Below are 7,090 nucleotides of genomic sequence, written 5' to 3' on the forward strand. Positions count from 1 at the left end.
AAACTGAAAAGTTATATTAGAAATTATAGTTCGTCTTAAAGGAACTGTAACATTAGAGATGACATTTCAGCACATTTGCGGATAAGTTATTTTCACTATGTCACCTTTCCCTGTGATAGTTGTACAGTGTTCCTATCCTAGGATGGAGATTGAGCGAGTAGATGACAGGAGGGTCAGGGGACTCTTCTCTCTCACTCGAAGGCTCCTACCATTGCCATAGGAAATCAGATTGTTAGCACGTCAGCTCAGTCTGTCAGATTCCCCTGAGTGCTGCTCGGCCAGCTAAGAGAAAATACCTTGTGTATTGGCTGTGGATGTCCCTTAACAACACCCAGTCACTCAGTCATGCAGCCTAAATGGGGCAGCACACAACACCTTCACACTAGTGTACGATAACTGAGCTTTCCATCGATGTGTCTTGACCTTATAAGAAGGCACAGCCGAAGGGCCAGGGTGAAGAGCCCAGTAGCTTGATTGCTACTAACCTTCTCTTGTCTGTTAAAAATGGCAGCTCCTTTTACTCCAGTCAGTCAGAAACAAATGTAATAAAACAATCTCTACTCAGAAAACCAGTCAGGAATTTCTTTCATGCAGTGATGAAATACAGCCACTAGATGACACCAAGAGATAGTTTCTATATGTCTGATTAATATCCTACACTCAGTTGCCTGTTCAAAGGTGACATTCTTGAGATTTTCATTGAGATCACAGATGTAAGTCAATTAAGTGATCTAAATTTTTCAAATTGTCTTGCTTCAATATTGTCAATTTCCATCTATGCAGGAAAACAAAGTTAAAATCCAAGAAAAACAGAAATAAAATCAAATCGCTGGGTATGGGTCATTTGGATACCTGACCTCAAACATTTCCACTTTTGTTTCCTGTTGTATATACACCATCAATGAGCTGTTCTAGCAGAGTCCTTACTGCTACTGTCATTTTGGAAAGTTTCTGCCAGTAGTCTGTCATAAAACCTCTTCAAGAACCTGAAATTCAAAGGTAATACTTCTCTCCAGTCTACATTTTATAATCCCAGTCCTAGCAATACTCACTTTTGCATGGTTGCAACCAATTGGCCTGCTCTGATGTCTGTGTCAGCAAGAGGGGGAGAAAAAACACACCAAAAGAACTGTAACTATTAGTAAGTTTCAAATCTTAAATGATTATCAGTATTTTCTTCAAAAAAACAACTGATATTTTATTTTGGATTTAGTATGCTGATAGTTCATTGCCAAATTAATGTAATTTGTATCCTGGGCATAGTCTTTATAATAGTAGTTCCCCCATATAATACAATACTATTTCAGTAGCAGGATATCTGTATGATAATAGTTGCACAAAAGTTTCAAAATCCACTGTCTGAACTAATAAAAAATCTCCAGAAGTTCAAGATCATGAAGAAACAGTTAATATTAAATACAGTTTAATAATTTCTAATACAGTTAATTAAGTTCTAGTAAATGTTACTTAAACAACTTTTTAAACTTCTATGTGTAGCTTCAAAAATATAATAATGATTTTGTCTTTTAATTAGATTACCACGTGGTCAATTAAATTGCATTTTTTTCATCAAAGATATTTGTTATTAGAAAAAGACTGTATATTGATTATATAATGGAGAAAAAAAATTGTTCTTGATCATAAAAACAACATTTGAAACATAGAGTCATGTCTAAGAAGCAAATGTGTAGAAATTAAGAGAACACAAGGTCATACTCAGGTATTGAATATTAATTCAGTAAAACATATGCACATCCATTAACTTACACATGTAAAATGACAAAGAAAAACAAATTCAACTTCATTCTGGAATAGCAAATTTTTTTTTTGAAATTAAACACTCTATTCTAGTTTATTCAGTACATCTTTTCTGTTCCCTTTATGAATTTTGGACCATTATATATCTGATTTTCCTAAGGTTTTTCGGTTTCTTGAAATTATAGCAGGCTTTTCTTATTTAAATAGCACTCCTTTAAAATCAATATACAGAGACAAATTTCACGTTGAGTATCTTCATTAAAAAAGATTGGCTAATTTGCATAAAAACACTGGTACCTATATAGACTTCCTTATTCATTTGTTTTTTATTTTCTTAAGTGAAAAATCTTAGGATGGACCCACTTAAAAACTCAGTTTGTTCGTGGGGCACCTGGGTGGCTCAACTGGTTAAGCATTTGGCTCTTGGTTTCTGCTCAGGTGATGACCTCAGGATCCTGCCCCACATAGGGCTCTGCACTCAATGGGGAGTCTGTTTGCGATTCTCTCTCCCTCCCCTTGTGCCCCCAGTTCACTCTTTCTCTCTTAAGTAAGTAAACCAGTCTTCAAAATAAAACAAACAAACAAACAAACAAAAACACTTGGTTTGTTCTGAATGCCAAGAGTGTTAAATTTATTACAAATTTTATGTGTATAATTTTCATATTCTTTAAGATTTCCTAAGAATATGGGAAATGAGTACTCAAAAATATTTTACTTTCAGAAGAACTTTTTGATTTTAATAAATTAGCCATTTATTTTATTGGAATATGTTGTTTATTGGATATATTGGAATATAAAGTTGTGTACCAACTACTTATTCTCTCCGTGGTTCTGTTGACTTATATCTTATATCTTGACTTATATCTTCTCTATTATATTGACTGTATTAACTTTCCATTCCTGAGAAAAATACGGATTTCAAGTCCATAAAATGAAAAATACACGCATGTATATACACATGAACACACCGCCCCCCATCATTCTAAAATGTATTAAATATATTATAAATAGCATGCAGAAAAACACTGTTGTGTAATGCCATGACGTGTTAACTCTTCCTTTGTGTTGGAAATCATGGAGTAGTTAGTAGGTGTTATCTTCCCAATCCCATTAACCATAGTTATATAGAGACGTGACAATGGGAAAAAAAAAAAAAGTCGCCTGGGATTCTATAATGCACAACTGAAATGGGTACATGAAAGATAAAATATTAAGCTTCACTGGGAGTTTCTGTTTTTCATCATTTATTTTCCTATGTCCTAATTTTTTGTAACCTCTTAAGCAGAGATACTTTATCATCTGATTATGTTTATTGAAAACTTTGAATTATTAACCATCTGAGTTTTAAAGGGAGACCTCACAAAGCAGCTTACACATAATTTGGCTGTCTAGTTTATTTTTCCTTTTATTATTTTTTATAGAGATATTTTCTTTATTTTTTCCTCCATTTACAGGTGCAGAATTAAAGAACACGTTCTCTCACTATATTATTGATGCACTTAAGTGGAGTGTTCCAAAGCATGTAATTACCGTGTAGGCTTATGGCCCTGAAGTAGCCGGGGATAGTGGTGCTGCATATCCATGATTTGAAGGACATACAGTGATGATTATAGAGGCAGTACTCTGCATCCATTCTAGCCCTTTTGTGTTTAGCTGGTTGTCATGGCAAATAATTGGATAGAATTTAAGCCACTTTCTTCCAAGTGGGAAATTCATAATTTTACCCTTCACCTAATTTTGTAGATACTTTTAAAGAATCTTAAAGTTTCTACAGGAATGACGTCGAGCAGTGTGGGAAAAATTTTTCACAGAGAGTGGACACTTCAGATATTAGACATCTTCTGTTTCAGGGGGTAACGAAGTCAATTTTCATGTGCATCAATTTGCTTTATTTTCTTATAACTAAGCCAAATACTTGGAGTTTCTTTGATAAAATGAGCCTGATGGAGTTGACATTGACAGCTTCTGAGAGAAATGGAAAAACAGTTAAAAAAATTCTTACTACATTTTAGCTAAAAGGACATTTTACCTAGAGTGGATCTGGGAAAGGAATAGAGTCGTTTCAAAACACAGCTGGTGGAGATTGTAAATAGAAATTTTAAGTTAATAGTGTGGTAGTATTGCCATGAGATGGAAAGTCAGGATTAATTGACCCAAAGGACATTTAAGTCAAGTAATAATGTTGTATTTCTTTCATTTCATTACTTCCTGTGTTACTTATATAATATGGAAATGTAGACTTATTATATCCCTTTAATTGTAAAATATAGTTATAAAACCGTAGAAAATTTAGGATTGAAAATTTAGAATTAAATACTATTTGTGATTAGTTCAGTTATTCCCTGAGAGGTACTAATTTTTCAGTCAGTCTTTATTTAATGGTGCCCTCTGTCAGCCATTGAGAATAATGTAATAAACCGATTTTTTAAAGGAGCAAACAAATAAAAACACTCCTGCCCTCAAGATATTTACATGCTAGGGCACCTGGGTGGCTCAGTTGGTTAAGCATCTGCCTTCAGCTCAGGTCATGACCCCAGGATCCTGGGATTGAGTCCCATACTGGGCTCTCTGCTCTGCGGGGAGCCTGCTTCTCCCTCTCCCTCTGCTGCTCTCCCTGTTTGTGCTCTCTTTCTCTCTGTCAAATAAATAAATAAATAAATTTTTTAAAAAAATGTTTACATTCCAGAAAGAATTTCAACATATGAAAGATGATGCCTAAGAGATCTGTGGCTACTTCATACAGATGATTGTATACCACACTGGGATCCAAGTCTAAGTTTACAACACTGTCATTCTTTGGACAGAAAGGCCCCTAGGTCAAAGTTATTTACTGTTTAACTGCAGTGTTGCTTAAGCTGTTTTATACTTAGAAGTACAGAAACGGCAATTGCTTAGTGGAGTGCACACATGGAAGTGGTGTAGAATCCTGGAGGATAGGAGGTGCTCCTTTAAGACTAAAGTTCCTGTTTGAGCTCAGAATCATTTACTTCTTAGTCAAGCTAAGAGGAATTTAATGAGGAATTGAGAAAATGTATAAACAAAGTGGAAGAAAGGTATAACAGTGGGGAAAGATGAGCCAGTGGTGAAGAAAAGAGATGACTTTGCAGTACAGACGTCCTTGGAGATATTTCAGGCTTGCTTCCAGACCACTGCAATAAAGGGAATACCACAATAAAGCGAGTCAAATGATTTTTTAGGTTTACCAGTTATAATTTAAAGTTGTCTTTATGCTACAGTTTTTATATAAAAGTTATATTTATACTATGGTTTTTAAGTGTGCAAAAGCATTATATCTTTAAAAAATACATGCCTTAATTTAAAAATACTTTGTTGCTAAAACACGGTAAGCATCATCTGAATTTTCAGTGAGTCATGATCATTTTGTTGGCAGAGGGTCTTGCCTCAAAGCCCATGGCTGCTGACTGATCAAGGTGGTGGGTCCTGAACATTGGGGTGGCTGTGGCAGTTGTTTAAAATAAGACAACCATGAAGTTCACCACTTTGATTCTTCCTTTTGTGAACACTCTCTGACGTGTGGGATGGTGTTTGACAGCATTTACCCACAGTAGAACCTGTTTCAAAATTGGATTCAATTTTTCTCAAATCCTGCTGCTGATTTACCAACTAAGTATATGCAATATTCTACATGCTTTGGCATCATTTCAGGAATCTTTACAACATCTGTAACAGGAGCAGATTCCATCTCAAGAAACCATTTTCTTTGCTCATCCATGAGAAGCACCTCTTCATCTGTGAAAGTTTTATCATGAGATTATGACAATTCACTAACATCGTTAAGTTCAACTTCTAATTCTAGTTCTCCTACTATTTTGATATTTCTCATCTGCAGGTACTTTCTCCATTGAAGTGTTGAACCCCTTGACATCATCTAGGAGAGCTGGAATGAAATTCTTCTGAACTGTTTATGTTGATATTTTGACCTCTTCCCATGAATCATGAATGTTCTTAAGAGCACCTACACTGGCCGAACCTTTCCAGAAGGTTTTCAGCTGAGTTTGCCCAGATCCATCAGAGGGATCCCTGTGACTGCTGTAGACTTATGGAATATATTTCTTAAATAATAATACTTGAGGGTTAAAATTACTCCTTGATCCATGGGCTAAAGAATAGATGTTGTGTTAGCAGGCATGAAGACAACCTTCATCTTGTATATCTCCATCAGAGCTCCTGGGTGACCAGGTGCACTGTAAGTGAGCAGTGATATTTTGAAAGGAATCTTTGTTTTCTGAGGAGTAATTCTCAACAGGGGCTTAAAATACCCAGTAAACCATGTAAACAGATGTGCTGTCATCCAAGCTTTGTTGTTCCATTTATAACCACAGGCAGATTAAATTTAGCATAATTCTTAAGGGCCCTAGGATTTTCAGATGGTAAATGTGTGTTGACTTCAACTTGAAGTCACCAGCTGCTTCAGCCCCTAACAAGAGGGTCAGCTTGTCCTCTGAAGCTTTGAAGCCAGATATTGACTTCCCCTCTCCAGATAGGAAAGTTCTAGATGGCACCTTCTTGAAATAGAAGATTGTTTCCTCTACACAGAAAGTCTGCTGCTGAGTGGAGCCATCTTTGTTAATGAACTTCACTAGATCTTCTGGCAAACTTGCTGCAGCTTTCACATCAGCATTTGCGGCTGCACCTTGCACTTTGATGTTCTGGAGATGGCTTCTTCCCTTAAACCTCAGGAACCAACCTCTGCTGGCTTCAGACTCTTCTGCAGCTTCCTCGCCTTTCTCAGGCTTCATTCAATTAAAAAGAGTCAGGGCTTTGCTCTGGATTAGGCTTCGGCTTAAGGGAATGTTGTAGCTTGAACTCTCTCCAGACCACTAAAGCTTTCTCCATATCAGCAATAAGGCTGTTTTGCTTTCTTATCACTTGTGTGTTTACTGTAGTAGCACTTTTAATTTCCTTCAGAAACTTTCCTTTGCATTTACAACTTGACTGTTTGGCTATCGTAAGGGGCCTCTTAGATTTCAGCCTATCTCAGCTTTCTCTGTGCCTGTCTGACTAAGCTTAACTGTTTCTAGCTTTTGATTTAAAGTGAAAAACATGCGACTCTTTCTTTCACTTGAACACTTAGAGGCCATGGTAAGGTTATGAACAGGCCTGATTTCAATATTGTTTTGTCTCAGAGAACAGCAAGGCTGAAGAGAGGGAAAGACAGAATAGTTTGGTAGGTAAAGCAATCAGAACACACACATTATCAATTAAGACTTCCATGGGCACAGTCCATGGCACCTCAGAACAATTGTAATCATAACCTCAAAGCTCACTGATCACAGTTCATCGTGGCAGACATAATAATAATTAATAATAA

At 36.2% G+C, this 7,090-nt stretch overlaps 1 pseudogene; it reads right to left on the reverse strand.

Moving 5' to 3' along the window:
- Nucleotides 1-5,134: 5,134 nt before the first annotated feature.
- Nucleotides 5,135-6,860, reverse strand: LOC116587246 (annotated as a pseudogene).
- Nucleotides 6,861-7,090: the final 230 nt, after the last annotated feature.

Source organism: Mustela erminea, chromosome 3, assembly GCF_009829155.1.
Source record: "Mustela erminea isolate mMusErm1 chromosome 3, mMusErm1.Pri, whole genome shotgun sequence".
NCBI lineage: Eukaryota > Metazoa > Chordata > Mammalia > Carnivora > Mustelidae > Mustela > Mustela erminea.